Source organism: Schistocerca piceifrons, chromosome 2, assembly GCF_021461385.2.
Source record: "Schistocerca piceifrons isolate TAMUIC-IGC-003096 chromosome 2, iqSchPice1.1, whole genome shotgun sequence".
Lineage (NCBI taxonomy): Eukaryota > Metazoa > Arthropoda > Insecta > Orthoptera > Acrididae > Schistocerca > Schistocerca piceifrons.
Genome location: NC_060139.1, coordinates 213,014,305 through 213,027,891, shown reverse-complemented (window position 1 = coordinate 213,027,891; position 13,587 = coordinate 213,014,305).

Genomic DNA, 13,587 nt, shown 5'->3' with positions numbered 1-13,587 from the left:
AAACAAATGGACACAAAATTTAAACAGTTATTAAAATGCAAGGGATGCCAACTCAGCCTGCATCCGAACACAGCAGTTGCAGTCCCTATCCATGTTACAAACTGTTGTGCAAAGAACGTCTGAACTGATCTACACAGAGCACAAACAAATGGACACAAAATTTAAACAGTTATTAAAATGCAAGATTGCCTAGTAAATGCAGTAATGTTGCTACTTGCGCACTGCTGACACACTGCTCGGCGGCGGAAGGAGACTACGCGATTTTACACTATTCAGGGACTCAAACGCGATGCTACAACTCTCAAATACTATAATAAGCCCGAAATTTATGAATTAAACAATGCAAGTACCAAAAACACGCAAAGAAATTAAGAATTAAACTATGTAACAAATGAGTGAGCTAGGAGTATACGACTTGCTGCTGCAGCTGCTTATCCAACGGCGGCAGGGAGCACACACTGTGACCAACCAACATGTGTCACGTGGGGAAGGACACCCCCCTCCCCCCACTATAACTTGCTTGCTCTGCGCATGCGCGAATCTGGCAACGTGGCTGCGCCAGAAACATTTTTCCAGGTAGCGTCTAGCAGCTTGCTGCTACTGCTCATACAGCAAACAGCCCCACTTCCATTAGCCAGAAAGCGTTGCTCACACGCGAATTCAGCTATGTGCATGCGCACGCATCCACTGGCAACTGTTCATACGAACCTTAAAAGCATGGCGCCCAAGCAAAACAAAAAAGTAAATGTAAAATCCCATCGAGCATTTTCAACCTGGGCAACAAAAAAAGATTCTCATATCAAAAGAAAGAAAAAGGTAGGTCACAAGCAAAGATCTATCTCTGCACATCACATCTCCAAAAAAAAAAGTTACTTGTGTATGGTTGGCTGGCTGGATCTGAGCACTATGGGACTCAACTGCTAAGGTCATTAGTCCCCTAGAACTTAGAACTAGTTGAACCTAACTAACCTAAGTACATCACAAACATCCATGCCCGAGGCAGGATTCGAACCTACGACCGTAGCGGTGTTGCGGTTCCAGACTGCAGCGCCTTTAACCGCACAGCCACTTCGGCCGGCACTTGTGTATGAACAGGACTTTTGCACATACATGAAATGTGCACCTACTTTGAATTTGGAGTTGGAGATTTGGGTGAAATTGCTCAAATTTGTGGGCACCAACCACAACCACATCTATGTAGATAAACTGTAGCACGTGAACATGAGGTCGACACAAACCCGACACAATAAATGGGTTTGAGTCAGTCGTTCGTTCAGTCTGATGCAGAGCCGACATTAGGGTGGGGTAAGAGGGACAAAAGCACCCTGGGCACCCACCAGCCAGAGTGCCTCGCTAAACAGAAATCAAAAGAAAGTTTTAAAATCTGTACCTAAGATTTTGAACAGAAGGCCTTAGCGCTGGAGGCCCTCACTGAACCTTTGGAATTTGTTTTTTTTTAAAAAAAAAAGCTCTACATTTATAACTATTGGTTAAATTCATGCAAAATACTATGGTTTTGTGTGTAAGGAATGACCAACGTATCAGACACTGAAGATTTAAATTGATTTTAACTGTGGGCTTTTGGTGCACCATCATACATAAATAGTGCATGAAACGCGTTGTACAAATCCGGAATAAGACCTAACGCGAGAATAAACTCAGAAGAATTTAACCAGCGATTTCTGGCTGGTTTGCGAGCTTAGCCAGGAAATAAGTTTTTCAAGATGGGATGAATAATGATACATTCAGACAGCGATGTCGATAGAACTTTTCATGAGAATAAGGAGGTAGAAGAAAGTGGGATGTCGCCCCAAATATTTCGAAGAATTCGACGATTCCGAATTTATATCCATATTTCAGTTATGAAAGGAAGTTGTACTTCATATTTCAGTCTTGCGTGTGAGAAACCCGAGCATATGATGAACTGGTGAGACTATTTCTGTGTTTTCTAAAATAATACCGGTACTGTTTATTGTAGTAATATGCATTTGGTTCCAGTACTTTGTGAATTCCGTCATGTTATTCGTGTAAACGAGGTATGTTAAAATGATTAATCATGTCAAAATAGTCTTGTTTATCTGGCGTGTGTCACAACTGCTGCAGAAGTGGAAACGGCGGTTTAATTTTATTTAGCAGACAGTGCTATAACAAATTTAACCAAACTGAAAAACCATAAAGCTTATCGGTGATATTTGTATTAACAGATTTTTCAGTTTTAGACAAAAAAATGGTGATGATTTTTCATGCTGCAAAACATTTTGGCAAAACAATAGTGTCCCAACTGCTTTAACCCAATTACGTCAATAGCAGAAAATCTATTCCATTCTGTTTTCTATCGGGAATGATTCGCCCTGTAAACACCACAGTAGTTCAGAACAACTTTCCAATTTTTACTGAACACTTAGGCTCACAGGCCCATTAATGCTTCCGAGCAACAATGTTGTCTCCCAGCTACCACATTTCATTGAATCCCGTGAACTGATTTTGCTTACTCAAGCTCAGTTTAACTAAGATTAACAGGAAAGTTAGTATATTTTCTTTTTTTTTTTAAATGTGCTGCTTCCTCAGCTATAGAACATAGCTGTCATGTTTCCCAATTATTAGTATTATTCACATAAGCCAATCCATACTTAACATAAAATAACATCTATATACGTATGTTATAAGTGTAGGTTGTAAGAGCAGAACAGGAATCTAGGTATAGAATATACATAATTGTAGCCAATGGTCTTGCCGCAGTGGTAACACCAGTTTCCGTTAGATCACCGAAGTTGAGCGCTGTTGGGATGGGATAGCACTTGGATGGGTGACTATCCAGTCTGTCAAGCACTGTTGGCAAGTGGGGTGCACTCAGCCCTTGTGTGGCAAACTGAGGAGCTATTTGATTGAGAAGTAGCAGCTCTGGTCTTGTAAATTGACATACGGCCAGGAGAGCAGTCTGCTGATCACATGCCCCTGCACATCCGTATCCAGTGACGCCTGTGAGATGAGGATGGCGCGGCGGCCAGATTTCCAAGGCCTGTTCGGATGGAGTTTAGTTTAGTTTAGTTTAGTTTTACATGGTTTTAGCAGGAAGGCGTGCCTGAAATGCTGTGTTTTTAACTCCCCTTGGATATCAAGTTAATATCAGTTTCCTCCTTTATGTCAGTTGTAACTAGTTGAAGGTAATTTCAATTGAAACATCTTATATTGTACTTGTCTGAAGTACCATTTTTCTTAAACTGTTGGCTTATTATCATTGTTTAATGTAACAAAAAATATGTTAGTACACTAGTGTCCTGAGCTGATTCTGCTACATCTATAGCAGAAAATATCGTTCACTCCTATCTCCCACTCGGACAACTATCTTCCATGTTTTAGTGGAAGCTTCAGTGTAATAAAATTGTCCACCACTTAGCATTATTCACACAAACATGTGAGTTATTTGTGCTCAATCACACAGTAAAATTAACAGGAATGTCAATTTTTAAAAGAAAGCTGTAGGATATAGCTGTTCTGTTTCTCAGTTATTATTATTATTATTATCATCATCATCTACACAACCACATCCATATTTATCATAAAGTAATTGTTATCTGTGTTTTATAAGAACATATGAACTTGTCATTCAGCTAACAGGAATATTTAGTTACTGAATCAATATAATTATAACAGTGGCAGAAGGGGCTGGCCAATTACAGTTTTAAATTTATCTTGAATTGCCACACAAATTTTCCCATGTCAATCTTTTCTTTTTTTCAGAAATGATTTTGTTCCACCAATGAACCAGCTACTATTGACACTCATATATTTTGCCTCTGTTGATTTCGTTCTGTCCACTGGTGACTTCATTGGTATAGGCCAAGGGACAGGCAGTAGGGTTATTAAAAGGTTGTGAATGACAATTGAGCACATGCACAAGAGACAATTTGGTAATTAGTTCAGCTCTCTGATGTATATAAATAAAAAACAAACAGATATATATGGATTAATATATTTTTATTCTGAAATCATTTGTTTTAATTTTTATTTTCTCATCCTGATTTTGAGCTTCTCTCTCTCTCTCTCTCTCTCTCTCTCTCTCTCTCTCTCTCTCTTTTTTAACCAATACAGTTCTTGATCCCTTCTGTGGTTTTCGCATGCTACGTTTGAAGGAGCACCATCTGGAACTCTGCTACTTCTTTCAAGTTCGAGAACAGGTATTAATATTCTGAAAGCAAAACTGACAGTTTTAAGCTGAGATAACTGTATAAAAGAAGGAAGAACACAGTGAATGTGTCACACTGCCAGTTACTTCCCATTCACTCCCAGATTACCTATAGCTGCTAGAGGTAATTGCATAAGCTAAAATTATGTATGAAGTAGTTACTGTTCCTCGGACATTTAAAGTGAGATACAAGAGCAGGGAGTCACACCTAGTGATACGTGGCTGGCGACCACAGGGCCCCGAGCTGAATCCTGGCATTGCTTCCACTTACTTATGCCAGGCTCCTCACTTTTATCTTTCCTATCTGGCCACCCTCGGCCAGCTCTTGTTCTTTTCCGACCCTGACGCTAATAGGTTTCGAGGGCTAGGGTCTTTCATTTTCCAACCTATACTTCTCATGCAGTGTCTGACCCGGAGTGGGCGACTGCAAAAGGCGTCTGTATCCCATGTTAGGGGCGGCCTCAAGAACTGCAGAAGGCAACGGAATACGACCGCAGATTATCTTCCCTGCATAATGCAGTCTCCATTTTATGCACAAAAAATGGCTTCCTCTCATGTTAAATCAGTGTCTGGAGGTAAAATAGTCCCCCACTCGGATCTCCGGGGGGGACAACTTGAAAGGAAGTAAAAAATCAAAACGAGAATTGGTACCTGGAATGTCAGAACTCTGATACAAGCAGGAAAACTATAAAACCTTAAAAGAGAGATGGAAAAGAATCATGTGGACCTCATAGGAGTTGCTGAGGTAAGATGGAATGGACATGGAGAGTTGCAGTCAGATGAATACGTATTCTACTACTCAGGAGGAGAAGTAAAAGGAATTAATGGAGTAGGAATGATTATGACAAAGGAATTGGCTAAATGTGTGGAATATGTAGACTACGCAAATGACCGGGTTATTGGTGTAAGGCTGAAAGGAGCACAAAAAGATTTACTGATTGTCCAGGTGTATACGCCAACTTCAGAACATGATGACCAAATTGTAGAGGAAACGTACAATGTAATAGAGAGAATAATGGACGAAAATAAAAACTGCTGCAAAATAGTAATGGGAGACTGGAACGCCATTGTGGGAGAAGGGAAAGAGGGAAACATAGTAGGCAGTCATGGTCTTGGAAAGAGAAATGACAGAGGTGAATGGTTAATTGACTTCTGCAGGGAAAGGCAGCTGATAGCGGCAAACACATGGTTCAAGAACCACAAGAGGAGGCTCTACTCTTGGAAATCACCAGGGGATAAATACAGAAACCAAATCGATTTTATACTGGTAGAAGAAAGATACAGGAATGGAATCAAGAAGGTGTACACATTACCAGGTGCAGATATTAATAGTGACCACAACTTACTTATGGCAGAAATAGAAATAAGAATGAAAAAACTGAAGAAGGCGACCACGGTGAAGAAGTGGGATTTAGAGAAGATAAGATCCAACAAAGAACAAATTACAGAAATGCTGTCTCTGAACTTTATAAACACATTATGAGACAAAGAAGCACCTGATAATGCAAACGAGTACTGGAATATGCTGAAAGAAGGAATCATTAAAGCAGGACAGCAAAATATAAGACATGTAACAGGGAAAAGATTTTAAAAAACCATTGGTCACACAAGAAATGATTTACAAGATGGAGGAGAGCAGAAAATTGAAAAACAAGAACACTGAAGATGCAAGAAAGACATACCGAAGGTTAAATAATGAACTGCGAAGAGAAACAGAGCAGGCTAGGAAAAAATGGCTAAAAGCGGAATGTGATGAAATTGAAGAACTGGACAGGAAGAGAAGATACGACTTACTATACAACAGAGTAAAGACTATGACATGGGAACAAAACAGAGCAGGAAGTGCTACTATGGAAATTTTGAGTATAGACGAAGAGGTAGTGTACAAAGATCGTTGATGATGTCCTCCAGAGATGGGAAGAATATATAAAAGAGCTATATGACACAAATAGCAAACCAGAAACTCTGGAACTTGAATCACACAACAGTGTAAGTGATGACGAGAAAGGACCGACCATCATAATGGAAGAAGTAAAGTCTGCCATAGCTGCAATTAAAAATGGCAAAGTGGTAGGTACAGATACAATACCGGGAGAAATACTAAAATGCTTGAACCACGATGGAATTAGAGAAATATTGAGGTTATGCAATAAAATATATGACAGTGGTGAATGGCCTGAGGACTTTCTGACAACAGTAATGATTCCATTACCGAAAAAACAAGGAACCAAGAAATGCAGTGAGCACAGGACAATCAGCCTCATTTCACATGCAGCCAAAGTGATGTTAAGAATAATTAATAAAAGGCTTGAAAAAATAATGGAGGACAATCTAGGCGAGGAGCAATTTGGCTTTAGACGGAATACGGGCAACAGAGATGCAATAGGGCTCCTACGAATCTTGGGAGAAAGGTTTACTGAAAAAGGAAGAGACCTATATATGTGCTTCATCGATCTAGAAAAGGCATTTGACAATGTGGTTTGGGACAAGCTGGCGACTATAATGAGGGAATAGAGAGTGGACTGGAAAACCAGAAGACTTATAAACTCATTATATCTTAATCAAAAAGTTTCAGTTAAAGTGAGAGGAGAAAGTACAAACTGGATCAGACTAGGAAAAGGAGTAAGACAAGGGTGCTGTTTATCACCTACTCTTTTCAACCTCTACTTGGAAAATATGATTGACCAATGCTCATTAGATGACAAAGGAGTAGAAATTGGAGGAAGAAGAGTAGGGTGTTTGAGATTTGCTGGTGACATGGTCCTTTTAGCCACAGGGGAAAAAGAATTACAGGATTTGGTGGACACCATTGCAACTAATGGAAAAAAATATGGAATGAAAATAACACAAATAAAACAAAAGTATTGGCACTAGGAGGAAATACAGAAATAAAAATTATACTGAATGGAGAAACACAAGAACAGGTGCAAAATTTTAAGTATCTTGGAAGCATGATAGACACCGACTGGAAGTGCACCACAGAAATTAAAACAAAGATAGCAATGGCAAAAGAGGCGTTTTATAAGAAAAGGAGAATTTTCTGCAGCGTTCTGGACAGAGAACTCAGAAAGAGACTCATAAAATGTCTTGAATGGAGTGTTCTTCTATATGGTGCTGAAACATGAACTATGAGGAAAAAAGACAGAGAAAGGCTGGAGGCTTTTGAGATCTGGACATGGCGGAAGATGGAAAGAATAAGCTGGATGGACAGAGTAAAAAATGAAGAGGTACTGAGAAGACTGGGAGAGAAAAGACAGTTGCTAGATGTAATAAAGAGAAGAAAAAGAAATTGGATTGGGCATATATTAAGACAGAATGACGGACTGATAAAAACAGTTTTAGAAGGTTATGTAGAAGGGAAAAGGAAGCGAGGAAGGAAGCGATTCCAGATACTGGATGACATGATGGATGGTACAACATACAGCAGCCTTAAGAAGGAAGCAATGGATCGCAGAAAATGGAGAGGCAAAGGACCTGCTAATATAGCAGATAACTGATGATGATGATGATAAGAGCAGCATCCTTCAGTCTGGATATGTGCCATAACCATATTTCTACTCCAGGACTGTAAAAGAGATTATGGATGTTCATTCTCAATGTTGGCATCTTATTCTTCGTATGTATCCCCAATACAATTAGTAATAGTCACCAAACCATAGAAACGGAATTTACATATGCTCAAGAACTGCAGAAGTGGATGCACAAATAATGTTCAATAATTCAGCAAAGGTTCTTTCTGTAGAACACCCACCGTTGCTGTAATGAATTAAATATTCTAAGATGTAAATACTACAGCAAGCTAGCAAGTAACACATCTCAGGAATGTCAGTCAAATCAATCTCCATGATGCCCGTGTTGTCACAGTTTTCTGGAGACTCTGAAAAGACCAACTATTTCACAAAGCAGACTACATTTCATAGTTTCTTCTATATTATATAACAACTTAAAATCCTCAATCTACCATGCAATTACATTTGATGGAAATACTATTGTGTCTAGAACTGTTGAAGTTGAATCGAACTGATTGTGGTGTCCTGTTGAAAACTATTATCAAATCGTGCATTTGATTGTTCACAACTTGGAACTTACATATGGGGGCGCAATCAATCTGCAGCGTTTTCCAGCTTTTCTGGGAACAATATTAATGTGTTTCTTTCTTGGGAAACAACATTGTACATATGATGTAGCCGCTCCGTTAATCTATGTGTTCTTTGAATGGAAACTCTCTAGAAAGATTTCTTATTGGTCAAACACCAAATGCCTGATCCTTTAACTAATTTCAAGATAGATTTTTCTACATACAAGTACCCTACATACTTAGTTGTGTGTTTTATACTTATGTTTTCATTGAATGAGACCGCAGTTATTTTCGTGTTTTCTACTACAATTTCAACTCTTTTACAGTATTCACCAGCTTCGAAGTATAGAAAAGCGAATAGTTTTACGATATGGAACGCTTATTACAAACATTAGACATGCTATTTCTGCAGACAACGAATAAGTAAATATGAAATGATGTATACGAAAAAACCCTGCATGCTCTTTAGCTGTTGCCAACTTTACTGGAAGGAATCGCTATTCCAGGAATAACTAAATGGGGAATAAAATGATGTCGTACAACACACACACTCCAAGTTGACCTGTGGTTAGCATATCCCTTGGTTAGTTATCCTTGGATTTATCCCGAGATTGTACAACCAGCTCTTTGGTGCATTTAAAATAATTTGCGATTTTTGACAGTTCAGTACGGAGTGTTTGCAACTCTTTTACAGTTGCACAGTGTAGTGCCATTGTGTGCTGGCCGCAGTGACCACAGTAGAGTTGGGCAACACGATTCTTTTTTCCGATTTGATTCCTACGATTCAATCTCACATTGCGAATCAAGAAAAGTTATATATCTTACTCACAGATGGCAGGACATGTCTGAAATTGTCAATGGGGTTCGAATCGAACTGTGTGATTTGATTTGATTTATTTCATGTTCCAACTGTGTTGGATACACAAGGACGTGGAACGAGTCAGTTTTTTACAAATACAATCTGATAATCTTATAGCATATACAGAAATTTGAGTACATAATTATATAAAAATTTATACAGTTAATTCTTTGGGCAGCAATACAGAAAAAGAAAATACATATCTTCTTAGAATAATTAAAACACTACAGAAAACAGATACAGAGCACACACAGATACAGAACTCAGGTTAAATAACATTCTTAGTGTCATTATGTCAACTGGTATTATATAATATTAAAATATTACAATTTATTTAGTTACAAATTCATCTAGACTGTAAAAAGCTTTTTCTAGCAGAAATATATTTAGTGCTTTCTTAAATTTATTCTTGTTATGAATTTCTGTCTTTATTTCAGGAGGAAGAACATTGAAGAGTTTTGCTCCAGTGTAGTGGACACCCTTTTGTGCCAAGCTCAAATTTCTGAGCTCGCTATGTATGTCATTCTTCCTCCATGTGTTATGCTCATGATAATTACTGTTTGATTGAAATATCTCTATATTTTTACAAACAAAACACATGAGAGAAAAGATATATTGGCATGTAGTTTTAAGTTTACGAAAACTATTTCTACACGAGTCTCTTTGAAGCAATCCACATATAATTCTTAAAGCTCGCTTCTGTGCAATGAACACTTCCCTTGCTAATGGCTGGTTGCCCCAAAAATAATTCTGTACTCAATGAGAGAATGAAAAGAGCCATAGTATGCCACTTTTGCAGTGTTAGCATAGGTAGCAGAGCTAAGCCTCTTGCAGAGATCAATAATATGTGAAGACCAATTCATTTTCATGTCTATGTGCACTCCAAGAAATTTTGTTGTTTCCATTCTTTCTATTGGTTGATTACCACATGTCACACTTATCCCTCTCTCTCTCTTTATCTGTTTTTGTACAGAATTGAATACAGCTGGTCTTATTGGACTTTAATGAGAGATCATTCACCTTGAACCAATTAACCACATCCAAGAGTACATGATTAATGAGTTCCTCAAGATTGTTGTCTGTTCTACTGCTCATAAAAATTGTGGTATCATCAGCAAATAATGTAAATTTACACGGCAGGCTTGTACATGATGGTAGATCACTTATAAAAATCAGGAATAATAGTGGCCCAAGAATTGAGCCCTGAGGCACTTCACATGTAATGGAACACCATTCAGAATCTGAGGAAGCGTCACATACTCCACCCGAGCTATTCAAGACAACTTTTTGTTTTCTGTCTTGGAGGTACGACTGACGCCAATTGCCTGCAACACCACTTATTCCTACAAATTTTGCTTTTTGCAAGTGAATCTGGTGATCAACACAGTCAAACGCTTTGGATAAGATATGCCAGAAATAGTTTATTTATGAGTAAACACGCATATGACATTACAAGTGTAATTCTCGATTAATTGATGAAATGTCGCCTTTGATTTGATTGCATCTATTGTTTTATTTCAGTATGCCAGGAAAGAGGAGTCGATTTGTGCGAAAGGTGGTGCAAAATTACGTGGTATGCCAGTTTGGTTGTGTGGCTTGAACGTATCTAACTACAGACGTCTGTTTTATAGTAACAAAATCTAGCAGTGAGGCAGACGTGGTTTGGCTCATATCACCCTATGTTTTTCTGTGCTAAGATGCCTTTCGATGTCTACATCACCCTAGTAATTCATAACGCAGCTGACAGTCCTCCCACACAGCGAATTTAGCTTAACTTTCATTTCTTCAAATACAAAGCATAGGTATTTTGCTTTTAATTTGTCTGAGAACTTGCCACTGTCACTACTATTTACGTGAGAAGACGGCATACTTCAAAAAAGTAGGATTCAATCGTATACAGCGCCATTACTTCACTAAAATTTAATATGAATCTGAACACGAAAACTCGAACTTGAAATTATTAACTAAAAAGCTTTTGTTTAAAGACGGTATTACACGGCGATCCGTCAAGAAAGGTATTGGTTGGAGACCATATACTTTTTCTATATAGGTTCTGTAATGGTCTTGTGCGACAGCCATTTAGTGGCAGCACTTGTGGAACTAACAGAATTAGCGAATTAGCAGTGAAGTAATGTCGCTGTATACGATTGTATCCTACACTTTAGAAGTATGTCGTCTTCTCACATAAATAGTAGTGGCAGAAGCAAGTTCTCAGTTCAATTAAAAGCAAAATACCTATGCTTTGTGTGGTGTCACCGCCAGACACCACACTTGCTAGGTGGTAGCTTTAAATCGGCCTAGGTCCATTAGTACATGTCGGACCCGCGTGTCGCCACTGTGTGATCGCAGACCGAGCGCCACCACAAGGCAGGTCTCGAGAGACTGACTAGCACTCGCCCCAGTTGTACGGACGACGTAGCTAGCGACTACACTGACGAAGCCTCGCTCCTTTGCCGAGCAGATAGTTAGAATAGCCTTCAGCTAAGTCAATGGCTACGACCTAGCAAGGCGCCATTACTAACATTGCATGTATCTAAAGAGTCTCGCTTGTATCGCCACAATCTCCAGATGTACCAAAAGGATGGATTAAAGTTAAGTATTCCAGAAGCTACGTACATTTCTTTATAGGATTCATTACGTATCCTGTTTCAGACCTCACGCCATCCTGCTTTAGCTAAACGCGTGCCTTTCGGTTTCCTCTCATTGTGTCTAGGCTGTCTTGTCTAGACACAACACTTTGTATTTCGATGAAACAAAAGTTAAGCTAAATTTGCAGTGTGTGAGGGCTGACAGCCGCTTTATTATGAAATATAAGGTGCTGTGGAATTGGAAAGAGCACAGAGAAACGTAGGATGATACGAATCCGCACATGTGCACTAGATAGGGATAGCTCGCGCATGCGCACATGGGGGTACTACAGTCAACTTTCTGCTTATTTGTTTATGGTTTACTGTTGCTATTAACCTCTGTGACCAGATCCCAACTTCAAGATTTTATACTGAAGATTTTGTTCATTCTTTAAATTTTCATAAACACAGCAACTAAACAATTTTTTTCCAACAAACTTTCTTTACTCAAGCTATTTTCGAAATAGATTCTTTGTACTTTGATTGCTTCGTATTCTAGAAATACACTCCTGGAAATGGAAAAAAGAACACATTGACACCGGTGTGTCAGACCCACCATACTTGCTCCGGACACTGCGAGAGGGCTGTACAAGCAATGATCACACGCACGGCACAGCGGACACACCAGGAACCGCGGTGTTGGCCGTCGAATGGCGCTAGCTGCGCAGCATTTGTGCAACGCCGCCGTCAGTGTCAGCCAGTTTGCCGTGGCATACGGAGCTCCATCGCAGTCTTTAACACTGGTAGCATGCCGCGACAGCGTGGACGTGAACCGTATGTGCAGTTGACGGACTTTGAGCGAGGGCGTATAGTGGGCATGCGGGAGGCCGGGTGGACGTACCGCCGAATTGCTCAACACGTCGGGCGTGAGGTCTCCACAGTACATCGATGTTGTCGCCAGTGGTCGGCGGAAGGTGCACGTGCCCGTCGACCTGGGACCGGACCGCAGCGACGCACGGATGCACGCCAAGACCGTAGGATCCTACGCAGTGCCGTAGGGGACCGCACCGCCACTTCCCAGCAAATTAGGGACACTGTTGCTCCTGGGGTATCGGCGAGGACCATTCGCAACCGTCTCCATGAAGCTGGGCTATGGTCCCGCACACCGTTAGGCCGTCTTCCGCTCACGCCCCAACATCGTGCAGCGCGCCTCCAGTGGTGTCGCGACAGGCGTGAATGGAGGGACGAATGGAGACGTGTCGTCTTCAGCGATGAGAGTCGCTTCTGCCTTGGTGCCAATGATGGTCGTATGCGTGTTTGGCGCCGTGCAGGTGAGCGCCACAATCAAGACTGCATACGACCGAGGCACACAGGGCCAACACCCGGCATCATGGTGTGGGGCGCGATCTCCTACACTGGCCGTACACCACTGGTGATCGTCGAGGGGACACTGAATAGTGCACGGTACATCCAAACCGTCATCGAACCCATCGTTCTACCATTCCTAGACTGGCAAGGGAACTTGCTGTTGCAACAGGACAATGCACGTCCGCATGTATCCCGTGCCACCCAACGTGCTCTAGAAGGTGTAAGTCAACTACCCTGGCCAGGAAGATCTCCGGATCTGTCCCCCATTGAGCATGTTTGGGACTGGATGAAGCGTCGTCTCACGCGGTCTGCACGTCCAGCACGAACGCTGGTCCAACTGAGGCGCCAGGTGGAAATGGCATGGCAAGCCGTTCCACAGGACTACATCCAGCATCTCTACGATCGTCTCCATGGGAGAATAGCAGCCTGCATTGCTGCGAAAGGTGGATATACACTGTACTAGTGCCGACATTGTGCATGCTCTGTTGCCTGTGTCTATGTGCCTGTGGTTCTGTCAGTGTGATCATGT